The sequence below is a fragment of the Ovis aries genome, chromosome 1, assembly GCF_016772045.2.
Source record: "Ovis aries strain OAR_USU_Benz2616 breed Rambouillet chromosome 1, ARS-UI_Ramb_v3.0, whole genome shotgun sequence".
Lineage (NCBI taxonomy): Eukaryota > Metazoa > Chordata > Mammalia > Artiodactyla > Bovidae > Ovis > Ovis aries.
Window position 1 is genome coordinate 1,766,830 of NC_056054.1, and position 14,053 is coordinate 1,780,882.

Here is a 14,053-nt window from a genome sequence, read left to right on the forward strand (position 1 = left end):
TTGCAGAAACTCATGAATGAAAGGAGAATCTGTTCTGTTCGCCCACTTTTGCTCACCTGTGTTTTCTTCCTTGTGCTTTGCTGTGCTTAGTCATTCAGTCATGTCCAACTCTTTGCAATCATGGACTGTAGCCTGCCAGATTCCTCTGTCCATGGGGATTCTCCAGGCAAGAAAAATACTGGAGTGGGTTGACATGCCCTGATCCAGGGGATCTTCCCAACTTAGGGATGGAACCCAGGTCTCCCACATTGCAGGGGACTGAGGGTCCGGAGGGTGTCCACCATCTGAGTCACCAGGGAAGCCCAAGAATACTGGCATGGGTAGCCTATCCCTTCTCCAGGGGGTCTTCCTGACCCAGAAATTAAACTGGAGTCTCCTGCATTACAGGCAGATTCTTTACCAGCTGAGCGACCAGGGAAGCCCCTTTCTTTCTTACTGGTACCCCAAGTTTCCCACTTTTATCTTTTCTGTATAGAGGGTTTCATTCAGCTTTTTTTTCAGAGTGGATCTGCTGGTGCTAAAGTTATCTGAGTTTTTCTTCATTCGAGAGTGTCTTCATTTCTCTTCATCCCTGAAGCTTATTTCTGGTGGCTCTGGGTTGACAGCTCTTTCCTTCAGCGTGGGAAAATGTTTTACTGCTTTTTCTTTCTGGGTTCCACGGTTTCTGAGGATACATTCAGTCATTTAAATGGTTTCCCTCACCCCTGGCCTCCCCCACCCTTGTTAGCAATGCTTCATTTCCGATGGTAGCTTTCAAAACTTTTTCTTTGTCAGATTTTACTCCAGTCAATCATAAAGGAGATCAGTCCTGAATATTCACTGGGAGGACTGATGCTGAAGCTGAAACTCCAATCCTTTGGCCACCTGACACCAAGAACTGACTCATTGGAAAAGACCCTGATGCTGGGAAAGATTGAAGGTGGGAGGAGAAGGGGACGACAGAGGATGAGATGGTTGGATGGCATCACCGACTCAATGGACATGAGTTTGAGTAAATTCCAGGAGTTGGTGATGGATAGGGAGGCCTGGCATGCTGCAGTCCATGGGGTCATAAAGAGTCAGACACTACTGAGTGACTGAACTGAACTAAATCCTAAAGGAAATCAGTCCTGAATACTCATCAGAAGGACTGATGCTGAAACTGAAACTCTAATACTTTGGCCATCTGATGCGAAGAGCCGACTTATTAGAAAAGACCCTGATGCTGGGAAAGGTTGAAGCCAGGAGGAGAAGTGGATGACAGAGGATGAGATGGTTGGATAGCATCACCAACTCAGTGGACATGAATTTGAGCAGACTCTGGGAGATTGTGAAGGACACAGAAGCCTGGTGTGCTGCACTCATGGGGTTTCAAAAAGTCAGGTGCGATTTAGTGACTGAAAAAAAAAAAGGTTTGACTCTGGTGTCTTTGTATGGACTATTTGTGGTTTATTCCGTTTGGAGTTTGTTCAGCCTCTTGAATCTATAGGTTAATGTCTTTTGCTAAATTTGAAAAGTTTTTTGCCCTTATTTCTTCAAGTACTTTGTTTTTGGCCCCTCCTTCCATCTCCTTTTTTTTCTGAGGCTCTGATGGCATAAGTCCTCAATCTTTTTTAGAGTCCCACAAGTCCCTGTGATTCTGTCATTATTGATGTCAGTTAAGTTTCCTGTTATCCAGGCTGGGTAATCTCTATATTCTCTTTTGCAGTTGACGTGTTTCTCCTCTGTCTCCCCCATTCTTCTGCTTGGGCCCATCCATTGTTCTTTTTAAATTCTTTAAAATTTAGTCATTTTAAGTTCCAAAATTTCTGTTTAGTTTTCTTTACATCATCTATTTCATTGTAGGGACTTTGTAGTTTATTTTCTGAAAACTTTTAGTTTTTTATTTATTTCAAGCATATTTTTAATTGCTTATGAAAGTATTTTCATGGTGGCTGCTTTCAAATCTTTGTCAGATAATTCTGATATCTCTGTCATCTAATTGTTGGCATGTTTTGATTTTCTTGTTTTCTTCAGTTTGAGATTTCCTGGCTCTTGGTATGACAAACGACTTTCAGCTTATCCGGATTCTTTGTGTATTATGTTATGAAACCCTGGATCTTATTTAAATCTTCTCTTTTAGCTGATTTCCTGTGATGCTGCTTTTGCAAGGGAGGTGGAGGCATCGCCTCATTACCTCCAGGTAGGAAGAAATCCAGGTTCCCTCCCTGACCTCCACTGACCGCTGAGGGCAGGGATCCTGGCTACTTCAGGGCGGGAACAGGAGTTCTTGAGCCCCAGGAGGTCTCCATTGATACCTCCCTGTATCAGCAGTAGCACTTGATGCATAGAACTTATAAATGGCCCATCAGTTTGGGTGTTTACAGCTGCAAGTAACGGAAAATCCAACAGCATGATCTGAAGCATCGGGATACTTGCCAAGGTGTCGATAAGAATTCTAGGTTTAAATAGTCTCAGGGTTAGTCTGCCAGCTCAGGAATGCCCTCAGAGACCCAGAAGCTTTTTATCTCCTGACTGTGGAAGCTTTTCAACCTTATGCCTATACCGCGCAGCTGCAAGATGGCTGCCGCTAGTCAGGAATCACAGCTGCATTCCAAGGCAGAGCAAAGGTGCAGGAGTGGCACCAGGGAGGTCTCCGCTTGTATCCATACTTCTTAGGAGGAGAGAAGCCTTCCCAGGAGTCTCCCTGCAGCCTCCGGCCTGCATCTCCCTTGGCATGGGCGTGTCACATGCCTGTTCCTTGCTGCAAGGGCGGCTGGGAGAGTGAGCCCTGGAAATGGGATTGGGGTTTTCAAAATCCGCTGAGAAGCAGGGGAGAGTGTGTGCTCCCTAAGACTATGAGGTCTCCCCCACCTCCTGACCTAGGAGGCGATCTCTTAGCAGGAGGACCATGAGGGGTTGGGGACCTGCTGGGAGGAAGAGAGCTGTCTGCATGAAGACCTCTCAGCAAGCCAGCCATCCTCCTTTTGGGGTGATTTCTTTGCTGATGATCTCGTCTCGAAAAGTCAAAACCTTGCTGCCCGCCCTCCTAGCCCTTCCCACATGTGATGGAGCACTCAGTGTGTTCAGGATGTCCTTGCTCCCATCGGGGCTTCAGGCAGGTTCCACTGGGACGTCTGGACACGGGTGCAGAAAACCCCCTCCTCCCTGCAGATACTCTGAGGTGCCCGGGAGCCCAGATGGAGGAGGTGGAAGGATGGGGCTCATTACGCCCCTCCTCGATCATCTCTGCACCACGCGGCACCTGGGCAGGCCCCACGTCCAGGCGTCTCCACCATCAGGAGTCGGTGACAGAGAGAAGCAGACCAGGGCACCCTCGCCTCCCGCTGCTGGTGCTGAGTCCCGGACCGGCTCCATGCACTTGTCAGCTGAGATCAGGAGGCGGGACCTGCAAGGCAGGGAAGGGAATGGCAAGCAGGGGTGCAGAGAGCAAAGAGTTGACAGGGAGACGCTGCGCTTGGTGGCGCTGGGCAGCAGGGCACCCCTGGAGAAGGGGGCGGAGAGGTCCCCGCCTCCTTCCTGCCTCCCTGCTCCACAGCACTTGGTCTTGCCCGTGGAGACCTGAGAATCTTCCGAGGCCTGTGAGGGGTCCAGGGCAACCACGCTGCACAGGTTTATCAGGAGTCAAGGTCCGCTTTAAGAAAAACGTGGGCATGAGGAAGTGACTGACGCTTGGTGACAAAGGGCATTTCCCCAAATGCTGCATGAAGTGTGTGGGCTCTGTCGGGGGGCACCACCCCCAGGGACGTCCCTAGCGGTGATGACCCCTGGAGGTCACAAACAAGGAGGATGGAATCAACCAAAGGGCCTCAGGTCCACGCACACTCGGGCTTCACAGAGGCAGGAAATCTGACTGCCAGGGTGGGGCCGTCCAGAGGCTGCGGGTCCCTGAAACCGTAGTGCGGGTGCTCCGGAATCCCAGGCCAGCGTCCCGGTCACTCACCTCCCGGCAGACAGAGCCTGAGTCCCCAGACTGGCCGGGGATGAACAACCCCCCGAGAGACTCACCTGCACCCCTGCCCTCGACCCTTGGACGGCATGTCTCGGGGATCCCTGTGACACACAGCCCTGCAGCTGAGCTGTTGCCCCTACAGACCCCCAAGGGATGGATTGGTTCCCCTGAGAAAGGCTGGGTCCTAACCCCAGGGCCTGTGAAGGTGACCTTACTGAGGAGCAGGGTCTTTGCAGAGGCTCAAGCTCAGATGGGCCATTGGGGTGGACCCTGATCCCATACGGCTGTGACCCTGAAGGTCCCCATGACCCCTCAGAGTTGTGTCGGGAACAGGGGACGGGCCGTCTTGGATTAAGGTAGACTTATGTAAAAGTCAGAAGGGAAACCTGCCATGAAACCTGTCTGCCAGGAGAAATCAGATGAGACGGGCAGCTAGTTATGAATCTAAATCTGACATAATATTTAGACCAAGAAGTGTCCGGGTGGAAATCAGAGACGAGACCACACTGACTCTGAGAACTAAAAAGGAAAGAAAAAAATTCTCTGGCCAAAATGTCCTTGATCAGTGGGTTCTGCCGCCAACCGCCCTCTCCCCAACCTCTGCCCCAGGGAAGGTGTGCCTGGAGGTCAGAGGGCCTGGGGTGGCCCCAGTCCACTCCCCTCACTCACCTGTGTGATCGCCCAGGGGGCCAGGAGGGCAGAGGCCCCAGGATTCCTGCCAGGTGGACCCATGGTGACAGGGCTGGGGGCCAGGCTCCAGGCGCTGACCCAGAGCTGGCGGCAGCCTTGCTGGCCAGCCCTCCTGTTCTTCAGCCAAACCGGGAGGGCGTCAAACACATCAAAGACCCACTCAACGTTTTCATCAGTTCTGTTAGTGGGGTTCTCAATCAGATTTTATTTTTCAAAAGTATTTGGGCTGATGGTTTGACAGCAAGGACTCGATCAGCGACCCGAAGCACAGGGGTCAGGCAATTTCTGTGCAGAAGCCAGCCTGTCTGTGCCCAGCAGAAGCCAACTAGAGATCAGGGTGGAAGCACAGGGTGTGTTTGAAACCCCTGCAGAAACGTGTCCTTAGAAACAGGCCTAAGAATAGCTTTCCGGGGAAGTCATAAAACTTTGCTGACAGATAGAAGGACCTGAGAAAATCGAGGATGACGCCACGTCAGATGGTGGGCAGACTCTGTTCTAAACATACTCGTTCACCCCCGATTAACTTGTAAAATCAAAGCAAATCTACTTGAAACCCCACAGATGTAACCGGAAAAAAAAGACTTTTCAGGGAACTTGACAAAGCGATTCTAAAATTCATATGGAAGTATAAATTGCAAGCACTTTTAAATTGGAAAAGCGAAGGATTTTTTTGGTTTTGTTTTTATTTATTTATTTTTTTGTTTTCTGTCCCACCAGCTGTTAAGGCACAGTGTCCCATACTTACACGAGTGTGGGGGTCGTGCAAACAGGACCAGGAGGAAGACCTGGAAAGAGGCCATTTATATTGTGAACCAGAGCTTAACAGATCCAGGGAGGGCAGATGGCCATTCACCAGATAACTTGGAAAAGTGGCTACTTTGCAGGAAAGATTACATTCCTGCCTCATACCATACACACAGATGAATTCCAGATATATTTGTTAAAAACTTAAATGTGAAGAAGTCAGGAGTTCTAAATTTCTATAGAGGAAAGAGTATGTTCTGCTATTGACATGTGGGAATCCTCCTTCAAAAAGAGACTTTATGGCAAAATGATGTATGGATGTGAGAGTGGGACCGGAAAGAAGGCTCAGTTCAGTTCAGTCACTCAGTCGTGTCTGACTCGAAACTCCAGTACTTTGGCCACCTCATGTGAAGAAAGAAGGCTAAGTGATGAAAAATTAATGCTTCTGAACTGTGGTGTTGAAGACTCTTGAAAGTCCCTTGGACAGCAAAGAGATCAAACCAGTCAATCCTAAAGGAAATCAACACTGAATATTCTTTGGAAGAACTGTTGCTGAAGCTGAAGCTCCAGTATTTTGGCCACCTGATGCAAACAGCCTCAGGAAAAGGCCAAAGCTCATTGGAAAAGACCCTGCTGCTGGGAAAGATTGAGGGCAGGAGGAGAAGGGCAGAGGATGAGATGCTTGGATGGCATCACCGACTCAATGGATAGGAATTTGACCAAACTCTAGGAGACGGTGAAGGACAGGGAAACGTGGTGTGCTGCAGCCCGTGGGGCTGCGGAGTCGGACACGACGGAGCGCCTAAACAGCAACTACTACAGCTCCTCTAGGAGAGACCTGGCATTGTCTTCAAAGCTGGCAGTTTACTTCCAGTTCAGCTCCCAGCCCTCCAGCCTGGAGAAGCTCTCACACATTATACTAGGATTACTACACGTGACAACACGGTTTGAAAAGAATCAGAACAAGCTCAACACCCAAACACTGCAGATACAGACAGGGCTGACCCCCTTCACACTGGGACTCTCCGTGTCAGTGAAAAGCGTTAACACGGCGGCTCCAAGGCCCTGCAGGTGAAGACTGTGCATCTCAACCCCTGGGCAGACCCAGGCCCCTCAGAGCCCCACTCCAGGCAGTGGCGGCCCGCCTGTGCCCCTGTCCTCACTGACTGGCCTGAGCTCTCCAGGGGCCGGACTAGGGGACCGTTCCGCCTGCAGAGGACGCAGCCCTGGGCCTGGCGCTCTGCACCCTCAGGAGTTGTCTCAGTGAGGTTTTCTGACGCACAGCTAAAGTTTATTGTCTTGGCTTCGCTTTAATTCATTATTTTCTGCCTTTTTTTTTTTTTTTTTATGACTCAGTAAAATTCAGAGGCAGTATGTTCTCTGTGAAGCTCTCGTGCCATTGGGTGTGACGTGCTTGCAAAGAAGCCCAAGTGTGTCCTGTGGCTGGATTCGGCCCATCTGCAGGGGCGCCTAGGAGCTAAAACCAGCCCGTTATGCGTGGGTCAGGAAACACAGTCTGGTGCCAGCCGGGCGGGAGGGCCGGGGTCTTCATCCAGACCCCTCCTGAGCACCCATGGTTCTTCTGTGTGTGCGGGCAGCAATGTGTGGAGGTGTGAACACCACACTGCCTCCAGTCTGTCCAGTGGAGCCTCCCACCCAGCGGCGGCGGTGCTTACCAGGCCCTCTGGGTGCTTTCAGAGACCCCCCCATGCCGGGGAGCACCCATTTTAATGGGGTCTCTGTGGAGCAGTTGATCTCTGGGGGCACCGGGAACCCCAGCACTGAGGCACTTCCCAAACCTCTTTAGAGAGAATTCCCTGGAGTTCTTAAAATACAGATTCCTGGGCCCAGTCTGGACTGGTTAACCCGGAGCCTGGGCGGGGCAGAGCCTAGGGGTCAGGTGAGAGGAGCCAGGGCTGGGAGGAGCGAGGTGGGAGGAGCCGGGGGTGGGAGGAGCCGGGGTGGGAGGGGCGAGGTGGGAGGAGCCACCTTCTGGCCCAGGCGCACCCTGTTCGCCCATTCCTGCTTCTTGCCCTTCAGCTTGTAAAAGGGTGAGCACCCTCCGCCTTCCCCACTGAGGCTCCCCCAACCCTGACTGCTCAGCCTCGCATTCCAGTGCCTGGCATATAGTTGGTGCTCAAGAGATGTTTGCTGAACAAATGTGGCTTTGAACTGTCACTTCTGCTCTGGGTAAAGGTGCATATGCATGTGAAAGGGCATTGCACCCAGAGTTCTTAAGGTTTCAGAAGGCATCTGCCCTGCGGAACAGTCCATGAGTCGGCACGTAGCGGCCGCACCGCCTCACCAGGGGCACGCAGAGCTGTGGCACCTCCCGCGGCGGGCCCTGCCTTGTCATCATATAACAGGATCACGGGGACCCCTGTGCTCAGCCCCACCCCCCGGCACAGAAGCCCCCCGGGTCTCTCTGAAGGGGCTGGTGGGGAAGGGTCAAGCCAGGTGGCCAGGCCTGGCTGGGGTGTGACCCTCTACCCTCCCCGCCCTGAGAGTCGGTGGCCAGTGCCCAGCGGTGGGTGAGGGTGTGCAGCAGGAAGGGGTCCTTTATCAGCAGCAGCAGCTGATCTGAGGAGCCTAATCGTCCGTTTCCTGTGGGCCATTGATCCTCTAACTGAGTCTCCAGCTTCAGGCCAGCTGTCTGCCATTCCGGGCGCTCACAGCCTTCTGAAAAATGTCAAGTTTTCCTGGTATCAGCAGGAAAATAGGAAATGGCTTGGAAAAGGGGGCTGCGTCAGACAATGGTTTAAGGAGGCCCAGCTGTGGATAAACAGTTCTGGTTGCCCTTTGGACTCTATGGATTTAAACACACGCTCGGGAATGTGTGTTCTGTGCCAGGAGATAAACAACCTACAAACGAAGTAGGCCAGCTCATGTTGTCGGTGGACACAGGAGGGGCCGGCAGGAGGGGCCGGCAGGGGGCCCCCAGCGGCTCGATGCAAGGACTCACCCTGGGGCCTGCGCCGGCTGTGGACAGGTGCACAGCTCCCCGGAACTCAGCGCGTGCTGGGCGGTCAGTGTGGTGCCGGGCCTGGCCAGATGGGCCCGCTCTGCTGCCCGGGGAGGGGGTGTACGTGAGACCTGCTCATTTCTCTGGCCCGTCTGCAAGCAAGCAGGCTCCAGGATTTGTTTGGGGTCTTCGGAAGTGGCTTCTGTGTTTTTTCTACCGGAGTAGGGCATTTGGGAACTGATATTAAAAGGTACGGGGCTTCCCTGGTAGCTCAGTGGGAGAGAATGCGCCTGCCAAGCAGGAGATGTGGGGTCGATCCCTGGGTTGGGAAGAGATCCTGGAGGAGGGAACAGCAACCCCCTCCAGTACTCTTGCCTGGAGAATCCCATGGGCAGAGGAGCCTGACTGCAGTCCCTGGGGTTTGCAAAGAGTTGGACACGACTGAGCGACCAAACAACAGCGACACATTAAAGGTACACTTGCCCCGGGAATAAAGTTCCTGGAAGTGGGTGGGAAAAATTAGGCGTGGCCTGCACAGCTGTGGGTGAAAGTGCCCCTGAGGGAGCCGTATGCTTAATGTCCCTGCGAGTGACTGAGGTGCCAGAGCCCTCCTCCTGGGTGGGGGGCTGAGCTCTGCACCCCCTGTTGTGTTGGATCCTTAGGCCCACACACCTGGTGGGGACGCCCCTGCGGCCACTTGGTTTCTAAGACTACGATGCGGATGAGCCCCAGGAGCAGACGGCGCTGCCGGGGAACTCGACTCCCGAGGAGATGGGGGGCCTTGCCCCCACCCCCACCCCCGCTGGCTCCTTTTGTCACCAGGCCACCTTTGCCGCATGGTGGCCTGGGCTGAGTTCAAGGGCATCTTGTCTGGTCTGAAAGGTGTGATCTGAGCACCACCCCATTGCAAGCCAAGTTCCGGGGCCCAGCAGGAGAGGGGCTGCCAGGTCCTGTGGGAGCAGAAGGCTTTGCTGGCTGCTCCAGGCTCCTTCTCTGTCGAGAGGAGGATGCAGCCAGGCCTGCCCTCAGCCTGCCCTCCACCCATGTGCCCACTGGTGCCTCAGGTCGCCTGCTTGCCCAGGTCACAGCTGTGAACACTGTGGGGAAATATTTGGCAACAATAACATGCGTGCCACTTCCCGGTGGCTCAGCAGTAAAGACTCTGCCTGCCGATGCAGGAGACCTGGGTTCGATCCTTGGGTTGGGAAGATCCCCTGGAGGAGGCCATAGCCACCCACTCTTGTATTCTTGCCTGGAAGATCCCATGGATGGAGGAGCCTGGCGGGTGCAGTCCATGGGGTTGCAAAGAGTCGGACAGGACTGAGCATGTCAGGTAGCCTTGTTTGTAAGCTCACAGTGGTTTGCAGATACAGCTCTGTGGTATTGCTTGTCTGTTCTGAAGGTCAGTCGGTGGCCTTCAGTAACCTCCCCATCCTCAATTATTATTATTTTTCATGTACCGGGAAGGAACTAGGAGTCCAGTAGATGCTGAGGGCTCGCCCAAGTGGAGACACAGCTGGGTAAACCCAGCTCTGCAGGCTGGGCCCCAACCTGCTGCTCTGAGATCAAGGAGCAGGGGTTTGCAGAGCAAAGGATGAAACAGGATGGCAGTTTACACAGCAGTTAGCGTGGGAAGAGCCCCGCTTTGCAGTTTTGGCCCTCGGCTCTCTGAGTCCGGGGGGCTCGTCCACGCAGCGAGATCCCTCTTCACCGAGCAGCTGTTCCTAGGACTCAGAATAGCTCTCCATGCCTTTCGTCCTTTCTGCACTTCCCTTTGTGTTCTCACATACAGAGTCCATTTGTTTCAGACTTTCAACTACATGGATGCAAACGCACTTGAGTTCCTTCTCCTGGATGAGTGTCCTCAGCTCCCTCACCTGGGCCTCACTTGGGGCAGAGCCTCTGGATCTCCTCTGCTGCCCCATCCTAGGTGTTCTGGGAGGCCATGACCACAGACCCACCACCCCAACTCACAGCTGGACTACATTTCCCAGCATCCTCTGCCTATATGGACTACACTTCCCAGCATCCCACCTTGTTAGGGACTATACTTCCCAACATGTAGTGCTTATAGGAAATGCTGTGACTCAAGTTCTGGCCAGTGGAATGTGGGGAGCCATTTGGGTTTCCTCCAGACCTGTCCCAGGAAGATCCCACCTGTGCTGCTTCCCTCCTGGGAGAGAGATACCAGGGTGCTCTTGGAAGCCTCATGTTCCAGATGGCAGCCCCTCCTTGCCTGGATCCCTGAGTGACCACCTGGAGTGAAGGACCACCTCCCTGCCCACTCCTGCAGCCACCCCCACCGTGACTTCCATTTTATGGGCTGGTCTATTAGATACTGTAGCCCAGACTCTGCTAGCAAACACAGTCCCATAGCCAGGGGATGGCAGAAAGCCAGTTGTCACTGTCCACCAAGACCTCCAGATCACTTCTGTATAACTCGCCCTAAGGCATGCGCCCTAAGGTTCCATCAGCCCTCGGTGTGCCCATTGGCACTGCCGAGTCCTGATGAATCGAGGCCCCCCATTCCCCCCACTCCCCCAGACCCTCCCTGCAGATTGGCCTGAGAGCAGGACAGGCAGGGCTGGGAGCTGTCCCCGAAGCAGCCTCCTGCACAGAGCTCTGCAACAACGGCTAGTGTCCCTAGATTGGGACATGCAGCAACGTGCCTGCGGACAGATGGCAATTATTTCTGAAAAACAGCTGAAGGCCGAGCAGCAAACCGTGTGGCCTGTGGCTGCCAGTGAGGGGCTGGGGGTGGGGATGACAGCCTCTCGGGTCAGGTCCCAGGCTCTCAGGGAAGCAGCCCCATGCTCGCAAATGCACCGCTTTTCCCTAAAAGAACACATTCCTCATTATTGGGCTTTCTCTGGCATGAAAGGAAGAGTTTTTGTATGAAGAAGAAGGCGCTAGTCATCCACCAATCACAGAAAAGTAACTGACGCAGCCCCCCCCTCCTGTTTCACCTCCCATGACGTTAGTGCAACGTTAGGGCCGGTGACCTGGGGACACCTTTGGTTTCCCATTAAATGAAAATGAGAATTGTCTCGAGTGATGAATTATCTAGGCGATCCAGCCAGGAATGAAGTATGCCTGGGCTCAGAGAGAAAACAAAGCACACGGCGTCCTTGAGCGAGGCTGGCCTGCGCACTTTTCCTTCCTGGGCTGGCTTCCCCGGGGGGCGGAGGGTGAGGACAAAGGGCCAGGCCTCCTGGAGAGTCTGGGCTGGGGACGCAGAGCCTGAGGGCACTCGAGCCCCCTAGGGGTGTGCACCGGGCTGGGCTTGCGCATTTGTGAGGGGAGAGGAGGGCGCAGAACCCGGCTTGGGCCTCTAGCCTGGCCCTGTCCTTGCCTGAACCCGCTGCCTGCTGTCAGTCAGTTGCACCCTCGCTGCCCCTCCACAAGGAGCTGCCTCTGCTCACAGGACCCAAGTCAGTGGGGGACAGTGGGCCCTGGGAGGGGTACCCTGGTGGGAGGGGAACACACTGCAGGGAGATGGGGAATGGTGACATGGTGATCACTGTACAGAAGGGGCCTCCACAACCCCAGCTCTCTGTTTTACACGGGAAGGGACCATTCCAGAGCCCTGGGAGTTTTGTCTGAACCCACAGATCCTGTCGGAGCTGAGGGGTCAAAGCCCTGCCCTGGGGCTGCTCAGGCTGCGGGGTTGAGGGACCATGCGAGGAGAAGCCAGGAGCTGGGTCTTCCCAGACCGAAGCGGGGCGGAGGTCCGGGTCTGCCCTGTGAGTGGGGGCGTGCGAGGTGGGCCTGGCTGCATGGCTCTGAGGACCGTCTCGGGCTGGGGCGGTGATAGTGGCCTCCCGGAGCGGCCCCTGAGAGAGGGGAGCTGTGGCGAGAGGACATGAACCCACCGGCTGGGGTCCTGCCCAGGCAGGCCGGGGCTCCCCTGCGTCCCCAGCGCCTCTGTCCACCTCCCCACCCCGCTCCATCCCCTTTCCCCGTTTCTGAGTTTGCTGACGAGCTGTGTGGTCCTTGGCAGGTGGACCTCCGTCTACATCTTCACTCAGGACTCTCTCTGGGGGCCCATTTGGGCCCCAACTTCCCCTTTTTATGAGAATACCAGGCATGTTGGATTCAGGACCACACTACTCTAGCATAACTAGTCCACACTACTCTTATCCTAGCTAATAACATCAACAATGACCCTGTTCCCAAATCAGGTCACTGCTGAAGTCCTGGGGGGTCAGAAGTTCAAAATGTGAATTTTGAGGATCTTCCCAGGTGGTGCTAGGGGTAAAGAACCCATCTGCCAATGCAGGAGATGCAAGAGTCGAGGGTTTGATCCCTGGGAAGATCCCCTGGAGAAGGAAATGGCAACACGCTCCAGTAGTCTTCTTTTTTTCTTTTATTAAAATTTATTTATTTTTAATCGAAGGGTAATTGCTTTATAGTATTGTGTTGTTGTTGCTATTGCTAAGTCACTTCAGTCGTGTCTGACTCTGTGCGACCCCATAGACAGCAGCCCACCAGGCTCCCCCATCCCTGGGATTCTCCAGGCAAGAACACTGGAGTGGGTTGTCATTTCCTTCTCCAATCCATGAAAGCAAAAGGTGAAAGTGAAGTCACTCAGTCATGTCCGACTTAGTGACCCCATGGACTGCAGCCTACCAGGATCCTCCATCCATGGGATTTTCCAGGCAAGAGTACTGGAGTGGGGTGCCATCGCCTTCTCTGAGTATTGTGTTGGTTTCTGGCAAACATCCACGTGGATCAGCCATAGGTATACATATGTCCTCTTCCTGCCCCAGTATTCTTGCCTGGGAAATTCCATGGTCAGAGGAGCCTGGTGGACCACAGTCTATGGGGTCAGAAAGAGTTGGACATGACTGAGAATACACACACACACACACAATGAATCTCGACGGGAACACAATGCAGCCCACGGTAACCTAGTAGGTGAAGTGACTGTCACAGAACTCTGCCAATCAGACCTGTGAGTGGCCCTCCTTGGTTTCCCCATGGTATCCAAGGATGCCGCCCTTGACCCTTCCTCACTGCCACCTGCAGAGCTCCTGACCAGCCCCTCCTCCGACCTCTTGGGACCATGGAAGCCAGTTTATCCTCCCTCCACCAAATACAGACACTGTCCTAGACGATGCTGAGGCCCCGTGGGTCATGCACTCACCATCCTCGCTCCGAGCCCGCAGCTTTCTCAAGATTACTGACCTTCACCATTACTCAAGCAGACATGCTCATGACCTTCCGCTGTGTGTTGGCATCACACTGAGACTCAGATCTGTACCCATGGTCTCTACCACAGCCCCCTGCCTCCTGCATCTTCACCCTCTGACACCTGCTCTGTGACCTGATCTGGAGGTCAACTCCTGTACTGCTCAGACCCTTTGCGTCACAGAAACCCAACCTCAGTGACTGGCTTGCCCGGAACAGGAACGGATGGCCACAAGCACAGCTGGACCCATGGGCTTGGGGGAGGTCGTCTGTTCTTTCTAGGCCCCCCTGTCCTGTCCCCTCCCCTCCTCTGAATCAGTTTGGACTGACTTTGTTCTTCAAGCATGTGTCTCCACCTGGCTGCCACGGCAGCCACTGGAACCCACGTCTGGGTTCTTCTGGCTTGTGACCCAGAATAAAGAGAGACTTTCCTTCTGGTGGAGGTCAAGTGTCAAATCTCATCAAAGGGCTCTGACCGGCTGTCCTTGGCTCTCATGTGGTCACTGGACCGGTCATGCCTGCAGGCGTGGCAGGAC

At 54.0% G+C, this 14,053-nt stretch overlaps 1 long non-coding RNA gene across 1 annotated transcript; it reads left to right on the forward strand.

Annotated features, from left to right (window-relative positions):
- The first annotated feature begins 8,250 nt into the window (after positions 1 to 8,250).
- Positions 8,251 to 11,372, forward strand: LOC132657762 (uncharacterized). The gene is made up of 2 exons (XR_009596346.1): positions 8,251 to 8,800; positions 8,990 to 11,372. It is a non-coding gene; the product is annotated as an uncharacterized LOC132657762 (long non-coding RNA).
- Positions 11,373 to 14,053: the final 2,681 nt, after the last annotated feature.